Source organism: Tenrec ecaudatus, chromosome 9, assembly GCF_050624435.1.
Source record: "Tenrec ecaudatus isolate mTenEca1 chromosome 9, mTenEca1.hap1, whole genome shotgun sequence".
In the NCBI taxonomy this organism is placed as follows: Eukaryota; Metazoa; Chordata; class Mammalia; order Afrosoricida; family Tenrecidae; genus Tenrec; species Tenrec ecaudatus.
The window spans coordinates 106064067-106087577 of NC_134538.1; the positions used below are offsets into that span (position 1 = coordinate 106064067).

Genomic DNA, 23511 nt, shown 5'->3' on the forward strand with positions numbered 1-23511 from the left:
CAGTGGTTGGAGGTTCGAACCACAGACTTTGTGGCTAGCAGCCTAGTGTGTAGCCCCCCCCCTGCTATTTTAACTGATTAGTGATTTGAGTACTGACTGAACGTAGTGTTGTCTTTGATCCTTCATGACGACAAAGTGGCCTTGTCTGGTGATGATTGTGGAAGTTAGCTTGCCCTTTCAACTGATATGCCATAACGTACTATCCTTGGTCCTGCCTTGTCAATTTGTTTATAATTAAAAGCATGTGATCAAAATCTAAAGAGATAGTAAACATATTAGGTGGCACATTCTGAATTAAAAATATATATCCATAGGCATTAATGAGAGCTTAGATCAAATAAGATGAAGTTTAATAACAAGTAATGTCAAACACTTAATTTGGGTTCAAATAAATCAATACCTAAGAACAACAGGCTTAGAAGCAACAGGTGAAAAAGCTAATTATTAGCTGATTGAAAGTTTAATAGCTGTCAATACTGGCCATCAAAATATTAAAAGTACAATGTTAGGTTACACTAATGAAGGTGTGGAATATTTAATGAGCAAGTGAGCAACTGTATTCACTTTACATTGATCTGACAATGCTTTAAAAGACTGTTTTGTGGTCTGGCCATCACATCTTTAAAGGGCAAAAGTCAATGTTTCCACCAGTGAAAAAGACTAAGACTCTCCTCTTTACTTAGAAACTCTACCGAGGCCATACCAGAATAAAAACATAGATTTGTATGAGGGATGATTGATGAAGCAGTAGACAGTTCACCTGGAGCACAGAAGATTCAGGAACAACATGAAAATTGTCTAGTAGTTTAAGGACTGTCGTGTGGAAGAGGAAGTAGACCATCTTTGCCTATCCCAAGGAACCAGGATCAATCTTCTAAGTTCTAGGAGACAGATGTTTCCCTTTAAACACATTCAAACACACACATTAGAACTCATCCTTCTATTGAGAAAACAAACTCCTCATTGATTAGAACTCTGAAACAGAAGGATCATTGGTGAACATGGTATAGGAGGGTTCCGGCACAGCAGCGGAGTTCCTAACCTCCTGGTTGGAGTCTTAAATAGCAAATAGCCAGAATATAATATTCCCTTCTGATTCTAAATCTGTGTGACATGTTTCCAATTGTTTGTTTTTACTTTCTTTGTTGGTTGTTTGTGCTTTAGGCACATGCCCCATTCCTCATAGAATAGTCTACACATTTATCAAATTTATATGTAATTCAGCAAAGATCTAAGCAAGAACTTAGATTTTTTTCTTAAATAATTCAACGGTTTGGGACTGGACCGATGGCTTTGGCTGTATGCCACTCATTTTGTTGTATCTAGTTGGTTCTTAAATTATTTGTTAATATCTGAATCTTAGATATCCATCATTACAGATTCTGTTTGTTGTTCTGATAACTTTGCCACTTTTAAATCTATTGAAATGATTACATTTATCCTTTTTTAATAATAATAATAATATAGGTCTAGCTTTAAAAGGACTTGAGAGTTCTCATTTGTTATTATTGTCCTGAAAGTTCTAAAAGTTTTTAGTACAGTCCTGAAAGGTTTCCATCCTACCCTGTCTTGACAGCGAAAAATTGATAACTTCAAAAAGTATCCCATTCTACATGTACACAATTATTTCTTCATTTATGATCAGCTAAAATTTTATTCTTTGGGATTTCTTAAGTAAAAGTTCCATATCATTCATTTTTTAACTTTAAATAAACGTGCTTAGTAATACTCCATTTTGCTGGATTTCCTAGAGAGTAGACTAGGATTGGGATTAAGTGTTGATGTTTTATTTGGGAATCTATCTAGGCCAGCAAAAGTTAGAGAGAGAGAGAGAGAACGACATGGGAAAGGATAGGACATCTTACAAGGTGACTTATTCCATGTTGGCCTCTGGTTGACAGCAAACCACGCAGAGACAGGTCTGAAACCTTCTAGGGAAACTGTGGCTCAATAGGGGGCAGTAGAAAGGGGAATGTATATTCCTGCTCCCCTGTCTTCGGTTTCCCATTAAGTTTTACCCATTGGGATCTCGTTTTCCAACCCATCCAGGTAGCTTCATTCAGCCTTTTGGCACCTACTAGATAAGCTACATTCCACCCCTCATGGCACTGCATTTCAGTCATGTCCAGCAGAGGCAGGAGAAGCTACACCCTGCCCACCCAGTGATTAGTCAGCACCAGGTGGAGAACCACTTGGACACAAGTGAAATGTATCGCCTACAGCTAAGACTGAAGCAGAGCAGGTGACTCAGGGCTTGGGAGGCAAAAGTAGGGAGTGGCTCTGTGGAACCATTCAAAGTGTTTTTGAGACGCTTTCCTGAATGTTCTAAGCCTCCATCATTGTCTATCTTTGGTGAATTCTAGCACTTAGTGTATAGTCTCGATGTCACAGACTTCTAGTGTCTGTCCACCCTTATGAGCTCTCCTGTACTTTCTGAGCTAATAGGAAAATTAGTTGCAGTCAGACAGGGACATGTGACTCATTCTGGCTAATGGTCACGAGAAGTGCCATGCATACTTCTAGGTCAAATAATTTACAAGAAAGTGTGAATTCTCATATTCTCTCTTTCCCTGTGGTACACATCATCTAAGCCAAGCTAAAATTGTGGGGCCACAAGATGGAGACAGACTAAATTCCTAAGACACTGGGGAGGGAAAGAGCTGGTTTTATATTTCTTGAGTCAGTATGTAATGATCTCTCTCAAAAAACCAACCATAAAGAAACAATTGAATTCTATATATATTGGTAATAAGTTGTTTTAAAAGTTATGGGTGAGTAGAGTACTGAATGATCTTCTAAGACATTCCATAAAAAATGTTGCTTGGGGCAAAAACAAGGTATTGTTACTAGTGGACCCATCATCTGGCCAAGTTCACTGCCCTTGAGTCGGTTCTAACTCCCAGGTTTTCTACTCCTATAAAGAGTTGCACCCCTGGAAACCCATGGGGGCAGGTCTAGGCTTGCCTGTCCTGTATAGGGTTGCTCTCAGTTGAAATGAACTCAAACTCGGTGATTTGGGTCTTTGGTTAACATCACCAGGGCTCCTCCTGACCAAGGTGGCATTTCTTACATCTTACATTCTTGAAACTATAAATGCAGAGGTGTAGGAAGCATATTCTAGTCAATTTCATAGGATAAAGTGGAGCCAGGTGAGTTGATGTAGATGATAAAACTTTCTTTCTTTTTTAACCGTTTTATTGGGGGCTCATACAACTCTTATCACAATCCATACATATTTCAATCATGTAAAGCATATTTGTATATTCATTGACCTCATCATTCTCTAAACATTTGCTCTCCACTTAAGCCCCTGGCATTAGCTCCTCATTTTTCCCCTCCCTCCCCCTTCCCTGCCTCATGAACCCTTGTTAATTTATAAATTATTATTTTGTCATATCTTGCCCTGTCCGACGTCTCCCTTCACCCACTTTTCTGTTGTCCATCTCCCAGGGAGCAGGTTATATGTAGATCCTTATAATCGGTTCCCCCTTTCCACCCCACTCTCCCTCTATCCTCCCAGTATCGCCACTCTCACCAATGATCCTGAAGGGATCATCCATCCTGGATTCCCTGTGTTTCCAGTTCCTATTTTTACCAGTGTACATGCTTTGGTCTAGCCAGATTTGTAAGGTAGAATTGGGATCATGATAGTGGGGGGGCGGGGGAGCGGGAGCAGAGAAGCATTTACGAACTAGAGGAAAGTTGTATGTTTCATCATTGCTACATCGCACCCTGACTGGCTTGTCTCCTCCCCGTGACCTTTCCATAAGGGAATGTCCAATTGCCTACAGATGGGCTTTGGGTCTCCACTCCGTACTCCCCCTTATTCACAATGATATGATGCCTCATAACTGATCCCTTCAGCTCCTCATGATCATGCAGACTGGTATGCTTCTTCCGTGTGGGCTTTGTTGCTCCTGAGCTGGATGGCCACTGATAAAGCTTTCTATAACCAGAAAACAGGTTATAGAGATTAATTTTTTTTAAAGCAGAGATCTGGGGGGGGGGATCTTGACTCCAATTGAGGGTACTTGAATAATAAATGTCCAAGTGAGGTGGTGCCACACAAACACGAGGGATTCAGATAGACACGAGCCCCAGCTCCAGAGGCAACATTGCAGGACAAGGGCAGTCGTTGTTCGGGCAATGAGCAGCAGGGCAACAGTCAAAGGCAACATGCCTCAGAGGAACAACCCAAAAAGTGTTCACTCTTTCTGATTGCCTTTAGAATGTATGGACTTTCTTCAAGTGGCCTAATTAAAGGCAATCAGAGTAAGACTAGGCCTTTGCCCTTAAAAAGAACCAGCATTGATTGGCTACTACGTAAAAGGCAGGAGAAAGATGAGGCTAGCTGCTCCCATGCAGATTTACAGTCTCAGAAACCCTAAGGAGCAGTTCGAATCTGTTCTATCGGGTTGCTATGAGTCAGAATTGATTCAGTGGCAGTGGATGCGGTAGACTAGGAGCTTGACTGAGTGAAAGAAACTGAATTGCTAGAGTCTAGTCCTATTGTCTTACTGCTGTCAAGTTGGTTCTTCAAGCCACCCATGAGGACAGTGTAGAACTGCCCATGTGCATTTCTGAGACTATAACTCTTTATGGGAGTAGAAAACCCTGTCTTCCCAAATTCCAATTGTAGCAGCCTTATATTCCACATAGTAGAACTACTTTATAGGGTTTTCTTGGCTATAGAAATAGACTGCTTCTTCTTTCATGCCACCGATGGGTTCTTTAAGTTGTTAGGTAAGAAGTCAACAAAAGCATGTGGGTCACTAAGGACATATTACTTGGTTTATACTACCTCATGTGCTCTGGATAGAATTTTAATAGATGAGGAAATGAAGTGTACAAGGTTCTATAATGTTTTCAAAATCATACAGTAAATAAATATCAGAGTTAAGTATTACTGGTTCCAAGATACATTTAAACACAGTACCAAAGCAGTATAGAAGCCGTGGTGGTGTCCTGGATGAAGCACTCATCTGCTAACCAAAAGTGCACTGGTTGGAACTGACAAGTTATTCCACAAGAAAAAGATGGTGACAGTGTGCGTCCTGATGACTCATAGCCTTGGAAACTCTATGTGGCGAGAGAAAGGGTATTTGTCATATGGTGAAAAAGTACCCCATTGTAAGTCACATTGATAGGTAACTAGAAGGGTATTTCCTTTGGTGGCATACTAACTTGCTAACAACAAAAGAATGGTAATATTGTCACACATTTTATAAATTTGGTGATCTTTATTCAATGGTACTGGGAGATTCTAGTTAGAGCCTTTTGACAACCTGGTCATCATTTTGTAGATAAGTAGATATTCTGTTTTTAATAGGGTATTTCTGTCTGGGAAATATATATATACATATTATTGAAAAATCTCCAAATAAAGGTTAATTAGGCATAATTACACCAGTCTTCTGTCACATTATTGCACTGTGAGGGCTCACAGGTGACTGGTAATGCCACTGGTATTTCAAACAACAAGAGGGTCACGCATACTGGGTAGGTTTCAGCAGAGCTCCCAGGTTAACAAAGACTAGGAAGGAGGACCTGATGATCTTCTGAACAATTGGTCAGAGAAAGCTAATACTGAGCAACAGAACAATGACAGATCTACTATCACAAGTTAGTATGACCCTTTAGAGCTGGAAAGCACTCAAAATAAGAACAGGGAACGGCAGACTTCTCAAACTGACGTAGATTTTACTGATGTGCATGAAGTAAAGCTTTCAGGATCTTCATTTGCTAATGTTGAGCAATTCAAAATGAGACAAATGACTGGAAACATCCCTTAATAGATGGAACATATGTATAAATTGAATATATATGTATTGAATAAAAAATGGAATGTATGAAGTGTGAACCTAGGACATTTTGAAGTCACCAAAATTGAAATGGATCTTATAGACATCAATATCCTAGGCACTGTTAAGCTGAATCAGACGAACATGGTCTTATATTATGGGAATGGCAATTAAAGAAGAAATACATGGAATGTATTGTCACAATGAATATTTTAAAATTTATCCTTAAGTACTATTATTGTTAAGTGATTATATAATGTCTACATGCCAATAAAAGAAGGCCAATTAATATGACTATTATTTAAATTTACACACCAATCACTAATACCAAAGATGAGGAAATTGAAGATATCTACCAACTTCTACAGTCTGAAATTGATCAAACATACAATCAAGAAGCATTGATAATTACTGATGACTGGGTTGTTAGAGGCAAAAACAAAGAAGAATCAGTAGCTGGGAAATATGGTATTTTTTTAATCATTTTACTGGGGACTCTTACAGCTCTTATCACAATCCAAACATCCATCCATTGTGTCAGGCATATTTGTATATATGTTACCATCATTTTCCAAACATTTTCTTTCTACTTGAGCCCTTAATATCAGCTCATTTCCCCACCCCTCCCACCCTCATGAACCCTTGATAACTCATAAATTATTTTTTCATGTCTTACACCAACTGATGTCTCCCTTCAACTTTTCTGTTGTTTGTCCCCCTGGGAGGGGTTATATGTGGATCATTATAGCCTTTTCCCTCTTTCTCTCCACACCTTACCTTTACCCTCCTAGTATCGCTACTCTCATTATTGTTCCTGGGGGTTTTATCTGTCTTGGATTCCCTGTGTTGCAAGCTCTTATCTGTACCAGAGTACATGCTCTGCTCTAGCCGGATTTGTAAAGTAGAATTGGGATCATGATAATGGTGTGTGTGTGGGGGGGGGGGGTTAGAAAAGCATTACAGAAGTAGAGGAAAGTTCTGTGTTTCATAGCTGCTATACTGCACCTTGACTGGCTTGTCTCTTCCTTGTGGCCCTTCTGTAAGGGGATGGCCAATTGTCTACAGATGGGCTTTGGGTCTCCATTCTTTCTTCCCCCTCATTCACATCGATATGATTTTTTGTTCTGGGTCTTTGATGCCTGATAACCTGATCCCATCAACACCTCATGATCACACAGGCTAGTGTGTTCTTCCATGTGGGTTTTGTTGCTTCTGAGCTAGATGGCCACTTGTTTATCATCAAGCCTGTATCTTTTGATAGCTGGGCACCATCAGCTCTCTTCACCACATTTGCTTATGCACCCACTTTTTCTTTAGCTATTGAGGAGGTGAGCATCACAGAAAGCCAGGTTATTAGAACAAAGTGTTCTTGTTTTGAGGGAATAGTTGAGTAGAGGTCAAATATTCATCTTCTACCTTAATACTTAACATATAAATACATTGACATAGATCTATATCCATATCATTATATATAAAAATATTTACATGTACATGTCTGTCTTTAGACCTCTATAAATATCCTTTGTCTCCTAGTACTTTCCTCTATTTCCTTTTACTTTCCTCTTGTCTCACTAACATGTTCAACTTTCATTTGGCTTTCAGTAATTCCTCTTGGTTACATTGAACTTGATCAAACACACCCAGGCATCCTCCACTCTCCTCACCATTGATTTTAGATCACTTGTTGTTCCCTTTCCCCTAGGTTTGTTGGCACCCCCCTTCCTTCACAGGAGAAACTAAGAGGGGAGGAGAAAGAGTGGAGTCAGTGAGGGAATTGTGCCTGATCTGACCCAACACACACACTAAGGGTATGCAACAGAGCAGCAAGGGGAGCAAAGCAATGAAGTCCCTGAGGAATATCAAAAATAGATTTTGGGGCCAGGGTGTGGCACCCCATCAGACTCAACTGGAAAACACTCCTAAAGGTCAACAAATAGATCTGGAACTATTTATAGGCTTTTCCTTTTTGTTGTTGTTGCTTTGTCTTTTGTTTTATTTTGCTTTGCTTTGTTTTGTTTTTGTGCTTATTATTGTTTTTACATATCGATCTAGATAGGCAGGATAAACAATCTGGAGGAGAAAACAATGGGACCGACAGTTCTGGGGAGCATGGGAAAATATGGTATTTGTGATAGAAATAATGCCAGAAATCATATGGTAGAAATTTGCAACAAATTTGACTTATTTGTTGCCAATATCTTTTTTTTAACAATGTGAGTGGTAACTACCCATGTCAACATTCCAGAAAGGAATATACAGGAATTAAATCAATTACATCTATTAGAAGAAAAGATGAAAAAATAAAACCCTCTAGATCATTAGTCAGAACAATACCAGAACCCTGACTTCAAAATAGACTTTCAATTAATTGTTCATGTGTAAGTTCAAGTTGAAGCTGAAGAAATTGAAAGCAAGTACAGGAGAACCAAAATACAACCTTGAGAATATCCTACCTGATTTTGGAGACCACCTCAAGAATAGATTTAACAAACAAAGACAAGTTTTAGGATTATATCAAATATGAAGAAAGCAAGACAACATTAAAAAAGACAATAAAGACCAAAATGGATTTCTGAAGCGACTCTGAAATTTTCTCTTGAATGTAGAGCAGCTGAAGTGAATGGAAGAAATCATGAAATAAAAGCTGTGTAGGGTGGGAGTAAGGATAGATTTTAAAAGTCCGCTCAAAAAGACACCGTAAAGTATTATGTAATGAAATATGCAAATGTATGGAGTTAGAAAACCAAAAGGGAAGAATACAACATATATCAAGATGAAAGAACTGAAGAAGGAAAAAACTCTAGCCTCGAGTCCATTCTATGGACAAAATATTGAATGATACAGAAAGTATCAAAAGAAGATACAATAACAGCGACACTATACCAAAGTAACTTGGTTGATGGTCAGTCATTCAGGATGTGGCATATGGTCAACACCAATGGTATTGAAAGAAGAAGTCCAATGTGCGCTGGACACAGTGGGAAAACCAAGGCTTCAGGAATTGATATAATACCAGTTGAGATGTTTCAAATGGATGTAGCTCTGGAGGTTCAGGCAGCTATGGTAAGATATTTAGAGGACCTGACCAACAGACTAGAAGAGGTTCATACACATGCCTATCCCAAAGAAAGGCGATCCGATGACATGCAGAAATTATTACACAATATCATTAATATTCATGTGAGCAAAATATCCTGAAAATAATTTTTAAATAGTTTCAGTAGTGCATCCACAGTGAGCTGCCAGAAATTCAAGCTGGGTGTACAAGAAGAAGTGGAACTAGGAATATCATTGCAGATATCAGACAGACCTTTGCTAAAAGCAAAGGATACCAGAAAGACGTTTCCTTGTGTTTCATTGACTATGCAAAGCTCTTCAACTGTGTGGATCATAATGAATCATGTGTAACACTCGGAAAAATGAGATTTCTGGAGCACTTACTTGTGCTGATTCACAACCTGTTCGAATAATGTGTGGTTAAACTGTGTGATATACAATCAGGAAGGGTGTTTATCAGAATTGTATCCTTTCAACATAAGTATTCCATTTGTTTGCTAAGCAAATAATCCAATAAACTGGATTATGTGTAAAAGAACACGTTTTGGGGATTGAATGAAAGGAAAGTTCATTAGCAAACTGCAATGTGCAAATGACACAGCTGTGCTGAAATCAAAGTGGAGTTGGAGCACTTACTGATGAAGATCAAAGACCACAGCCTTCAGAATGGATTACACCTCAATTTCAGGGAATCAAAAATTCTCACAACATCATGGAAATGGAGAAAAGAATGAAGTTGTTACAGATTTCATTTTCTTTGGGTCCTCTAGTAACACCCCATATCAGCCGCAGTCATGAAATCAGATAACTTATTGCAGACACATCTCGCAAAAGATCTCTTTAAACTGTTAACCAGCAAAGATCTCACTTTGACGATTAAGGTGTGTCCAATGCATGTCATAGTATTTTCTTTTGCCTCATATGCATTTGAAAACTGAAAATTTAATATGGAAGGTAGAAAATCTGATGTCTTTAAACTATGATGTTGGACTGCCAGGAAAAACAAACCAATCGGTCTTGTATAAAGCAAAGCCAGGATCCTCCTTAGAAGTGGAGATAGCAAATGCGGAGCTGACACCAAGGGCTCAAGTAGAAGAAAATGTCTTGAGGATGATGATGGCAACAAATGTGCTTGACATAATGGATGGATGGATGGATGGATGGATGGATGGATGGATGGATGGATGGATTGTGATGAGTTGTGTGAGCCCCCAATAAAATGATTATTTTTAAAGAAATGAGGATAGCAAGACTTCATCTAATGTACTTTGGACATGTTATCAGGTGGGATCAGACCCTGGGAAAAGACATTGTGTTTGGTAGTGCGGGGTCAGCAAAAAAATGGGAAAACCTTCAATGAGCGGAATTGGCTCATTGGCTAAAACAATGGGCTCAAACATACATCGCAACAATTGTGAGGATGGTGCAAGACCAGGAAGAATTTCATTCTGTTGTACAAAGGGTAAAGTCTGAGTTGGAAATAATTCAAAAGCACCTAAGAAAACCCAGTTATGAGTGAGCACTGCCAATGGTACCGAAGGAAGACATTCAAGCTGCACTGAAAGCATTAGCCAAAAACAAGACTCCAGGAACTGATGGAATACCAATGAAATGCTTCAACGAGCTGATGAAGCACTGGACGCACTTACTTGTCTGTGCCAGGAAATTTGGAAAACCGCTAATTGGCCCACTGACTGGAAAAGATCCATATTCCAAAGATAGGCGACCCAAGAGAATGTTCAAATTATAGAATAATGTCATTGATATCACATGTAAGTAAAAATTTGCTGAAGATCATCTAACAGTTTCAGCAGTACATTGACAGGGAGCTGCCAGAGGTTCAGGCCAGTTTCTGAAGAGAACATGGAATGAGAAATACCATTGCTGATATCAGTTGGATCTTGGCTCAAAGCAGAAAATTACTAGAAAGATATTTACCTGAGTTTTATTGATTAAGCTAAGGCATTCAACTGTGTGGATCATAACAAACTATGGATAACCTTGAGAAGAATGGGAATTCCAGAGCATTTTGTTGCTCCAGGCATAATTTGTATGGGGATCAAGAGGCAGTTGAGAACTAGGGTGCACCTGACTCAAACCATGATGTTTTCACTTGCCTTGCATGGAAGGGAAAGTTGGACATTGAATGTGGAAGATTAAAGAAGAATCAACACATATGAATTGTAATGCTGGCAAAGAATAGACAGAACTATGGATTGCCAAAAGAACAAACAAATCCAACTTGGAAGAAGTATGGCCAGAATGTCCCTTAGAGACAAGGAGGGCAAGACTTTGTTTCACATATTTTGGACGGGTTATCAGGAGCGACCAATCGGATGTTATTCAATGTCCAACCTTCCCATGCATGCGAGGCAAGTGAAAATATCATGGCATGGGTCAGGCACACTGTAGTTCTCAATGTAACTTCCTTGTTTTTCAACGCTTTAAAGAGGTCTTGCGCAGCAGATTTACCCAATGCAATGAGCCATTTGATCTCTTGACTGCTGCTTCATGAGCGTGGGCTGATGGATTGGTACAGTGGCTGTAACAATGGGTTCAAACATAAGAACAATTGTGAGGGTGGCCCAGGCCCAGGCAGTGTTTCCTTCCATTGTACATGGAGTTGCTGTGAGTCTGAGTGGACTCCACGACACCCAAAAGCAACACTGCATCCTTGCTTTCCTCTGATAATTAAAACATGTTGACTTTCTGTATTTCCGTTTTGCTGGAGCTCTCAGAGCCAAAGCAGGTGCTCAACAACCAAAATAGCTATTGATCCAGATGCATAAACTCTGCATGCTGTTTTCTAGTTCAAAATAAGGATTCTGAAATAGAAATCTTCTCAGTCACTTATACAATAACTATTTGAGCCCATAGGATGGCGCAGATACTCGGCCAGGTTGTAGTTGATAGAAAGGGGAACACAGCTTGATTTCCACCTTCAAGGACCTCACAGCCTAACGAGAAAACACGTAATTCAACTAACTCTAAGGCAGTATGAAAATGCTATGTTTCCGTTAGTTGGAAGAGAGATGGGAGATGATTGGATGGATGGATGGACGGATGGATGGATGGATGGATGGATGGATGGATGGATGGATGGATGGATGGAAGACTGGTTTCTATGCCAATCTAAACTTATGCAGCTGGGAAAGAAAGAGACGGGCAGTGGAAACATGGACCTCCTTACAGAAGGAGGTCCAAACACAAACGTATATTTACGTGCAGATTCCGAGCTTTAAATGTCCACTTCTTGAGAAATGTTGATGGTTATCTTTTTTTTTTCCCCGTGGTGAAAGAGTTTGTGAAGGAAGTGAACAAGTTGTAATGGCAGTGAGAAATGCTCAGAGTTGAGCTGTTTGTCAGGACATATTGCAAAGGTCTTTCAGGTCTGCTAATAAATGTCCAAAGGGGCATGCCACTCTGCTGCAAACTTCAACCCGAAGCCACTCGGCTCAAAGTCCTGGGGTCAGTAAACCCAGGTCCCTCAAGTAAGTGCCCAGAGGCACCGCGCTGCAATAAGCCGCAGTGCAAGGTGCTCGGCTCCACTTGGTCAGCAAGTCCAACAGGCCCAATCAAGTTCCCAGAGGCACCCAACTAGGCAGGCCAGCCGCCTGCACAAAGCCTCATCTGTCCTTCCTGCATAGGTTGAGAAGTGCGTCGCTCTGTTCCTGCTCTGGCTCCTGGTTCTGCTGACGCTCCTCTGATGGCGCAGCTGTTGAAGCGTGCCTCTTCCCCTCCTCGCTGCTGCTTTTCTCCCTGCTTAGTTGGCGTCTAGCCTGTCAGCACTCATGACAACTCACGTGGGCCGGAGGAGAATTCCGCTTCATGGGTTTTAGTGGCTGGTTTTCTGATTCGACCGTCACACCTGTCGTTAGAGGAACCTTTGGGCGGGTTCAAACCGCAACCTTTCGGTTAGCAGCCTAGCGCATAAAACATGTGCACTCTCCACGGACTCCTTTCTCCAGGGTCACATCCTACCTTCCTCCTTCCAATACTGGCACAAGTCTCCAGTGGCAACAGATCAGTCCTTATTTCTTTGTGATCAATACACTTCGGTTCAGTCATTTAACCTACTCTTAGTGACTTCACTCTTTCACATTTTGAAACGCGTCCTTCTTTCAAAGCCGCGGTGGCTGCAGCGGTGTACAGTCCGGCGGAAGATGTTCTCATGCTCCGCTCCACTCCTCAGTCGGTGATGTTCTCTCTTCTAGGGAGCGCCTGGGGTGACGCACAGCAGAGACTTGTGAGGAGTCATCTCGGTTTCCACGTGTGTACAATGATAACGCTGAAATCAGCCACACAGAACTGTTGGGGGGGCTTCATTGAAATAATGGAAATTTAGTACACTGCGTGTATGTCGTACTCATGCTTTTCCTGTTACTAATCTTACTAATGTCGCGATCAGATTTATTGTCCTCACTTCCTCTGAAAAGGAAATCTGAAAAGTTTCTTCCAGGATATGGTGTGTGTGTTTGTGTGTGTGTGTGTGTGTGGTGAAAATATGCATGTCAAACTTCATATTGCTCACGCTGTGCCCATCAGCACTGTTCGTTTCCAGAGTAATCCACCACCTTACAGCCCGCCCCTTTTCTTTTCCTTCCTACCACTTTTAATAACCTTTGTTTCTATAGATATCGACTAATTTCACATGCGTGAGATCATACAGCATTTGTTACTGTGTGACTGATAACTTTTTTAAACGTTTTATTGGGGACTCATACAACTCTTATCACAATCCATACAGACATCAATATGTAAAGCACATTTGTACATTCATTGCCCTCCTCATTCTCAAAACATCTGCTCTCCACCCAAGCCCGTGACATCAGGTCCTCATTTTTCTCCCTCCCTCCCTCATGAGCCCTTGATAATTTATAAATTATTTTTTTTGTCATATCTTGCCCTGTCTGACTTCTTCCTTCACCCCCTTTTCTGTTGTCCATCCCCCAGGGAGGAGGTCACATGTAGATCCTTGTCATCAGTTCCCCCTTTCCAACCCACTCACCCTCTACCCTCCCAGTATCACCACTCACACCCCTGGTCCTGAAGGGATCATCCGCCCTGGATTCCCTGTGTTTCCAGTTCCTATCTGCACCAGTGTACATCCTCTTGTCTAGCCAGACTTGCAACGTAGAATTCAAATCATGATAGTTAATTTTCATCATGCTTTCAAGGTCCATGTCGTGATATCTGACAAGGCTTCAAAACTGCGTACGGTTTTCAGTGGCTTCTTCCTCAGAAACGAGGAGCACAGACTCTTTCTACCTTCTCTGTTCTTAGAATGGAGGTTGCACTGAGACTCGTTTACTTTGGGGGGCAGGTTCAAAAGCCTTGTTGGCATTTGAAATACCAGTGACCTAGCTTCCAGCATCGCAGCAACGCACAGACCACCACAGTACAAGAAACTGACCGACAAATGGTGGCAAACCACAGAAGAATCGATGTATCTGAATGGTGTAGCTGGAGAAGAACACTGAGAGTCCCGTGGCCTGCTAAGGGGACAGCCAATCTGTGTTGGAAGACGTCAGGCCGGAGTGCTGCTTAGAGACAAGGACCGCAAGACTTCATCTTACATACTTTGGCCATGATTGTCAGGAGAGACCAGTGCTTGGGAAGGGCATTTTGTTGGGTCAAATGGAAGGTAACAATCAATGAGATGGAGTGACACAGTGTCTGCCTCAATGGGCTCGGGCAGAGGAACAATTGTGAAGATGGTGCAGGACTGTGTAGTGGTTCATTCTGTTGTGCATAGGGTCACTGTGGGTAAGAGCTGACTCAATGGCACTTAGCAACAACAACAACAACAGCCATGCTGTGGCATGCATCAGACCTCAATTGTGTTTACATACCGCATTTTATTTAACCAGATATATGTTGATGAACATTTTCATGTTTCCATCTTTCAGCTGTTGTGAAAAAGGCTACAACCGCCATATGTAGAGACTTGCCATGATTACATTGAAAAGATTTCTTTTTTCATTTTTTTAAGATTGTTTTATTGGGGGCTCTTGCAGCTCCTTTAAAATCCATACTTTAATTGCATCGAGCATACTTGTACACATGTTGCCATCATTATTTTCTAAACATTTACTTTCTATTTGAGCCCTTGGTATCAGCTCCTCTTTGTTTCCCTCCCTCCCCGCCTCCCATCTCCATGACCCCTTGATAAATTATAAATTATTATTATTTTCATATCTTACACATGTCTCCCTTCCACCATGGTTCCTGTTGTTTGTCCCCCTGGGGAATAGAGGGTCTTTAAAGAAATCTCTTTGCAAACCAATCACAAAAAGATTTCTTGCAAGGCGCTCTATTCTCTCTTTATCTCCATCTTTATTCCTGAAGGGCCTTTAGATTTTTCCCTTCTTTCTTACCTAGGCAGTCTCTCCCTTCCTGCGAAGTCTGCACAAACTAAAATCCTACCATTCTACTTAGTTGTCCGCCTTGGAACATAGCTCCCCAGGGCAGGAAACTTGTCTTTCTACATATTTGTCAAGTACCGTGTACATTTAGTGAGCTAAATAAATAACAAATATTACAAAGTAAGAATGAACTTGTTCAGTAAATACCTTACTTATTATCTCTAGGCTCTAATTACACCAAGTCTATGGACCTGAGATGCATAAACAGAAGGCTGGCTACAAAATAATACAATTATGTTTTTTGTTGTCGACGAGGATGGATAGCCAAAGTGTTTCCCATTCTCCGCTGATTACAAGCCGAGTCTCTGCTACCCTCAACCCAGGGTCAGACTCAAAGGCCAGCACAGGTCAAAGATTAGCCCAGTGCTGTTATCCTCCTTCTGCAACACTGGCCAAGCCAAGCTAAAACCGCTCAGGTGAAACTCCTCCCACAGGTGTAGGCTGTGTCTGCCTGTGTACATCTATGTTGCTTCCTGTTATTTCATAGGTCGGATCTACTTCCTCCACTAAACTTACTTTCCCAGAAAGTCCTTTCTCCTCTTTGTTAATTCCTTGCAATACTGGGCACTTATCCTGCCTGAGTTACTTGAAAAGCACAAAACGATGACCCGCCCCTTTCAGGGAAAATATCTCGGATGACCCATATCACTCACATGTGTGATTCTACACAAACAATACAAGAAGTGCTTCCAAAAAGTTTATGGAAAAATGGAATGGAAAGATAATGGAATTTTCCACACACTTTATGAAGCCTCCTTGTATTATCATTGTTTCATATGATTTAAATTTTTACATCTATGATTACTTTGAATCTACCTTTTGACACATTGCTTTTCCCCCTAAGATTTTTGAGACATTGTCTATATTTCTGATACATACATAAACATTTATATGTATATATAAATGTATATGTATATATGTATAGACTCAGTTCATTTTCACTTCTGAACAATTAGTCCATAAGTATATCCACCTTTGAAAGTATATGCACCTTTGAATTGTGTTTCAGTTGAGAAATAATCAGCATGAAACACAGTGGAAATTGTGGAGATTTGCATAAAAGAAGGTGGACTATCACTAAGGAATGACATTAATAGAACCTCAGGAAACTACAGAGAGAGGCCTATTGGGAATCTCAGAGAGGGTCTGAATTACCTTAGTTGGTCAATGTAAACAAAGAGATCTCTTTCCCAAAAAGGACAAGAGAAGAGGGATGAGGGGTGGGGTTTTTTTTTAATACAATAGGCAAGCTGAGGTCAATCCAAAGGAGACCAGAGGACTGAGTCAGCTATGTGATAAAATGGGTCAAAGTCTAGCATCTCTTAGACGTGTTTCTTCTACTCCACTCCTCCAGCCCCTCATGCTCTCACACCTACATGGCTACAGTGGCTTGCCAAAAATGGGATGAACCAGGGGCAAGGCAGGTAATATCATCCCCGTTTTATGAATAAAAGCACTGAGACCCAGAATGGTTCATCAACGTGCTCAAGATTGCACATTTTTATTTATTTATTTTAGACAATTAAGGTTGCACATTTTTAAATGAAACCAGAACTAGAACCTAGCTCTGATGGCAGGCCCAGGGATCAATGTATGAACACAATCGATCTTCTCAACTCTGTCATTCTTGGATTCAGAGCCTGAAGAGGATTGCATGTTTCTCCCCCAAACTGTTCCCCACCCTCTGCTTGACCTTCAAGGTCTTCTATCAGGTGGTTCCAGTCTCTCCCGGGCCTATTTCCGATGGCTCTTGTCTCTCCATCCAAAGTTGCTTCCTCTGGTTCATAAACTCCTCAAGTTTATTCCTGCCTCTTTGTCTTCGTTTACATTACCGTCCTCTCCTAGATGGCCTCCTCCCTGCTCTCCGTCATTTTCCTAAACCATGTTCAAGTCCTACAAAACTCTGCACCATCTCTAAGTAGCCACATTAGCTGTTTCATTATGAAATAGAACTAGTTCAGATCCTCTTGAATTGTCCTCAAAATGTTATCCCATGCAGCAAAATGAAAAGTAAATTGCTACAAATTTTTTTATTTTCTTACCAATCACTCCTTGCTATAGCGCTATCTTCCAATTACTCATCGTCTACACTGGACACCGATCAGGCCTTCAATGAATACTCACCAACTGATTTTAAAACATCAGAAAAAGAGATATAACTATTAAAAACTTGGATGTTAAAATTAGTTGTCATGGTAAAATTATTAAGCAAAATGAAAAATATAAATGGCAACGTGCTATGACAAGCCAGTTTTAAAGATACTGAGCTGGAGATGGGAATAGACTGAACGAAGGCTTTTCCTGCATCTTCTTCGAGCATGGCTCTAGCCTTCTGGCACACCGCATAAAAAGGGGAGTGAGTTTCTGTGATGACTAGACAAACAGGCTCACCCATGTTCAGGGGTCATCAATTGTTGTTGTGTGCCATGGAGTACGTTCAGGCTCAGTGTTTTGTACAATAGAGCAAAACACTGTCCGATCCTGCGCTATCCACACAATTGTCCTTGTGTTTGAGCCCTTGTTGCAGCCACAGTATCGATCCATCTTGTTAAGGACCTTCTGCCTTTTCACTGCCCCTCTGCCTTACAAGCAGGATGTCCTTCTCCAGGGTCTGGTCTCCCCTGACAGCATGTCCAAAGTACACGAGACAAAGTCTTGCCATCCTTCCTTCTAAGGAGCATTCTGGCTGTACTTCTTCCAAGACAGATTTGTTTGTTCTTTTGGCAGTCCATCATACTTTCAATATTTTTCATCAATATCATAGTTCAAATGCATTGATTTTCCTTCAATTATCCTTATTCAGTGTCCAACTTTCACATGCATATGAGCCAGTGGAAAAACACCATGACTTGGGTCAGTCATCCCTTTGTCCTCAAAGTAACTCCCTGCTTTTCAACACTCTAAAGAGGTCCTGTGTAGCATACTTACCCAATGCAATGAGCCATTTGATCTCTGATCGTTGCTTCCGTGAGCTTTAATTGCAGACACAAGCAAGATGAAATCCTTGACAAATTCAATCTTTTCTCTTTTTTACCATGTTACCTATTGGTCCAGTAATGAAGATTTTGATTTTCTTTACATCGAGTTGCAATCCATACTGAAGGCTGCAATCCTAGCTCTTCATCAGCAGTTGCTTCAAGTCCTTGCTTTCATTGAGCAAGATTGGGTCATCTGCGTATGACAGGTTGTTAATCAGTATCACCTGAACATTACAATCACACTGTGCAAACCAAAATTGGACTTAGTATTTTGTGAAATGATGCCAAAAGGTTTTGTTCATACTCAAATTTTCCAGATTTAACAAGTGTTTTGTCAGAGCAGGTGACTTTAATAAGTACGGTGGAGAAACCATGAGCACATCGTGAGGCCTGCTCTTGGAGTGTTTTAAGAGTATATAGTTAGGGGGAAAGCACACATCCATTACTCACGAAATTAAATAGGTGCTTGGCAAAGCAACATGTGAGCAGATACAAATTAATTTAACAAAGCAGGTCTATTCAGCTTGAGGTGATACGGATTTCACAAAAGAATTTTTAAGAACCAGGCAGACAACTTCCAGGACCAAATGAGTGAAAGAGAAAGCGGGAAAACATCCTAGCCTGTGCACAATCATGGAGAAACCAAACTCACCACCATCGAGTCAATTCTGACTCATAGCAACGCTGCAGGACAGGGTAGGGCTGCCCCCGTGAGTTTCCAAGACTGCAACTGTTCATGGGAGTAGAAAGCCTCATCTTTCTCCTGCAGAGCAGCTGTAGTTTTTGAACTGCTGACCTTGCGCTTTGCAGCCCAACCTGTAACCACTCTGCCACCAGGGCTCCAGAAAGCCGTGGAATTAGAAGAAAAGGCCTTATTTCAGTAAAGCTGATAGAAGTAGACTATTGTTACTATTACTAATATTAATATTCCTGTTGGTAATAGATGCATTTGGTCTTACAAATCATCCTTCCCCAAATCATACAACAAAAAAATAAGTGCTATTTTGGGGAAAGTTTACCTAAAAAAAAACAATGAAACTGTATATTTTTTCAATAGACACAAGGTCTGTAGGCTCTCTTAAGAACTTTCTGACCAACAATGAAATAAAATAGAATCTAAAAATAGGGCAAGAAACGTTTATTTTCCTCTAGTGAAGGAAATCAGAGCCTATTAAACAATAAAAAGAACCATTAGTTATATTTCCTAAAGGGGACTATAGACTTCCAGCCTGTGCCAGATTTTTACATGACAACCTGAATTAAAAGATTAAGGGCGTGTATTGCCCACACCCTACATTTTTGGGAGCACAGGCCATGCCGTTACGTAAGGTCTACCGGGGAGGGTAGCATGACTCTGTTTTCCATGGAAGAGCTCTTACTCCTCTCTGTAATCGCTAGTTTCTAAATGCATCCAATCTATTAGCCAACCGGACAGATTATCACCCAGAGTGACACACATCTCTTTACCTCTTCAATGCCTGTTCCTATAAATTTACACAAAACAGTACAACTTCTTGGAATGACTAAAATCCATAATCTCCAGCGTCATCCAATGGGCAGTATTCAGAAGAGTCACTGATTTCCAACACTATTTCCCTTCCACACCCCACCCCACACCCCAGCACCACTGGGAACCCAGTACCAGACTCTGTACTACGGGCCTTTGTTGAGGCCTATATTTCCCACCTGTATTTCTTTTTCCTTTTCCAGCAACAGGCTGCCTTTGTGCCAGCTCCTAAATAACCATAAATTTTGTTCTTATAAACCTTAATGAATGCTTGGCCAAGATGCTGTAACTATTGGCTTCTACACTGGAGCATAAATGGAAAGGGGGAGTGGGACAGGGGGGGCGGGAACTAAACGGCGTGCACTGTGAAAAACTGGATAAAATGGAAAAAAAAGATCACAGCAAACCCAAAGTCGCAATTTGCCTTTAATGTGAAGGAGGCTTTGTTTCCCCGGTGTGGCAGCTTTCAGGGGGTTTCCTCTCAGAGTGGCTGATCAATTTAAGGTAAGTGGCAGGCATTTGGCCTGGTTCCCAGGCTTTACTTTGCTGCTGGGAGCAAAGAAAGGATTCAGTCAGACACACAGACAACAGGCATCATCAGCGGCTCCCACATTCCAAGCATTTCACCGCAGATTAGGTTGGCATGATTCTACTGTTTACCCAGATCTCCTAGGTGTTGCATGCTCCCTTCTGCTCCCTGGAGTTATCCAAGACGGTTTTCGCAGGGCGGGAGGGACCTTCACACACCGCAGAGCTTGCAGGGATGAGATGTGCAAAAGAAGAGGCTGGGGCAAGACTGATGATGAAAAATCGACTTCCCTTGCTTGCTGTAAAATGTGAGACTTTAGACGGCAGGTAATTGAGCGCCAAACTCTTGCCTGGGGTGCAGACACAGGAACTGGTTTACATGCATTCCTGAGCGGGGAAGAAAACGGAGATAATTTCTTTAACAAGGACAAATTTAATTCAGCTCGAAATACCTGACAGATTAACAAGATGATTTTTGATTCTTCTCTCTTCAAATTTCATAAGCATGAGGCTCACACAGACCTTGCGTAAAATCACAACCAATGTAGTCCTTGTTTTAAATTTCCACGCTCTATACCCTCTTTTTCCCTCCACGTGTTACTATGGAATGAAGGGCCTGATGAGATCCCTTCCCCCTGTTTAATATTCCGAGCAAAGGTAACTGTCCCTCATCCATTTGAAGTATAAGCTAATTTAAATAAAATATGCGTCCAGTTGATCAAATAGAAAAGATGCCTGTCATCTCCTGAATGTTCTTGTGGCTACATCATGCCTCGTGGGACGTTTGTATTTCTACACACATTACACAGTGTTTAATGATATTTCGTGTTACTTTAGAGTATTCAAACCCCTTTTCTTTTTTTTTTTTTATTTTATAATAAAAACTTATTTGGTAACAAGTATTCTTAAGCTCAAAGTTCTTAAGTAATCTTTAGTTTGCAACTGAACAGTGCACTCCAAGATTCTACAACATTTTAATGGTATTTACAGGATAAATATTAATTTTAGTCACTAAGTTCCTCCTCATCACTGAAATATGTGCTTTTCTTGATCCTTGGGCGTCTTGAATCATCTGATGTTGAAGGCTTCTCCGAACTGGTTTTCCATCTTTTTTCTTCTTCTTCTTCAGTGTTGGCGTGCTGGAGAGCTGTGGCTTGGCTGAGACTGTCCAGAGCAGGGTCTTCCCCTTTGTCTTCAATTTCTTCTACTTCCTCAATTTGTTCTTCTGGTTCAGGAATGTTCTTCTTTTTCTGTTTCTCTTTCTTCTTTGGAGGTTCACGTTCGCCAAGCATATGTTTAGGACAGACATAACTTAAATGCCCACTTTCCCCACATTCATAACAGATTTATCGTAGTGTCGCCTTCTGATGGACGCGGCTGCTCTTCCATTGTCAATAGCAATACTTGCTTTTATCACTCTACCAAATAGCTGCTTGTTGTCAATTGCTCGGGTACAGTTTTGTACAGATTCTTTATCCAAAAATAAAATAAATGCAACCCCTTTACTCTTCCTGGTGTCTTTATCTTTCATGATAGTAACCTTCACAACTTTACCATATTTGGAAAATATCCGGTATAAGTCATTGTTTGTGAGGGAAAAGGGAAGGTTGGATACATATACTGTACTTTTACTTGGGGCCAATCCACCACTCATTTTGCCATCGAGTCCATGCCGACTCATAGCGACCCAGACAGGACAGGGTTGAACTGCCCCTTTGGGTTTCCGAGACCGTAACTCTTTTCTGGAGAGGAACGTCCCGTCTTTCTCCCCTTGTGCTAAGACGGGCCCGAGGGGTTAGGTTAGGAGCGCGCAAGCCCCACATTCAACTGAGGTTCAACCCCGGCTATTTCTCGCCCCGCGTAGCGTCCGTGGCATCACGGGTCCTGGAGGGGTTACAGCCGTTCGGCTTCTCCCAGGCGCTCATTAGATGCACCCGGCCGCGTGGAGGAGCCCAGCCCGGAGGCGGGCCTAAAACCCTTTTCTTTAGTGATCTTCGTGATAGATCTCCTTGTGCTTTTTCTTGTTAAGAATCTAATTAGAATGAGGATTTAATAGGTTTTTAAATATAAATCTACATTTTCCAGCTACTAAGCTTTCTGCAAGCAATGTCCAAATGACTATACGTGCTATACCCAGAAATGCTCTTTCAACATGTACGTCGTTTACACTGACATCGATTTCTTCAAACAGTGTTGGTTCCAGTAATCTCTAGTAAGAATAGACTTCCGTCTTTCTAAGGCTAGCCTAGAAACAAATGCAAGTATAGTCAGGTATATTAATCTCAGTTGCTAGATATGCAAGGGTGATTTAAATATATGTAACTCAATCTTTTAAATAAATTTTTTACTGTGAATTGGGTAAAGGTTTACAGAGGAAATCCGCTTTCCGTTCAATAATTCATACACATTTTGTTTGATGTCACTGACTGCTATCCCAACAAGTGATGAGAAAAAGCAAAAGGAGGTAGGCAAGAGCTTTCCTGGGTCTGCGGCAGGATGTGCCGCGTTGGCATATGTGATGGCTGGAACTCAGCAGCCATGTTGCCCCCATGAAGAAAGCCTACCGAAGAGGGCAAGTTGGTGTGCTGATTTGGGCAGAAAAGGAAAAATGAAGGGAGCCAGTCCTTGGCTATGTTATCTAGTGTCTCCTAATTAGGGACTGGTTAGTTAAACGGAGTGTATCAGTGGTATGGAATACTTAGAGTAGTTAAAAACATTGAGATAAATATTTCATACCATCATGAGTGACCAAGTTTGCAGCATGATAGGAATGTTTTAAAAAGAAAGATAGCAAGCTCAAACCTCCATATCCACACGAAAATCACCTATTCCTTGGAAGTTTGAGATAATTTTCAATCCCTCACCTATATTCCAGAAGTAATGTTTTATAGAGATAATGCTCTAACAAATTTTAAAAGCATCAAATTGTTATGGGCCTGCTCCAATTTGTGGTTTTCTTGTGAGTTGTGCTGTTTTTGTTCAAATGTTTTCCTAAGAAATAATGCTTGGCCATAATACGCATATGTAACAAAAACTCTGTTCAAATCTATTCTAAAGTATTATTAAATATTAAACCAAATTGATATAATTTCTTTACAACTTTTAAGCCATTATGTGTTCAATTTTCCTTCAAAACATTTGCTCATTCCTAAAAAGAGCACACGTGGACCTAGATGACAGAACCAGGAAGAAAACAGTTACGCTGAGGTCAGCCG

General features: G+C 40.9%; 1 pseudogene; it reads right to left on the bottom strand.

Annotated features, from left to right (window-relative positions):
* Window positions 1-21227: 21227 nt before the first annotated feature.
* LOC142456471 (zinc finger CCHC-type and RNA-binding motif-containing protein 1 pseudogene) lies at window positions 21228-22218 on the bottom strand (annotated as a pseudogene).
* Window positions 22219-23511: the final 1293 nt, after the last annotated feature.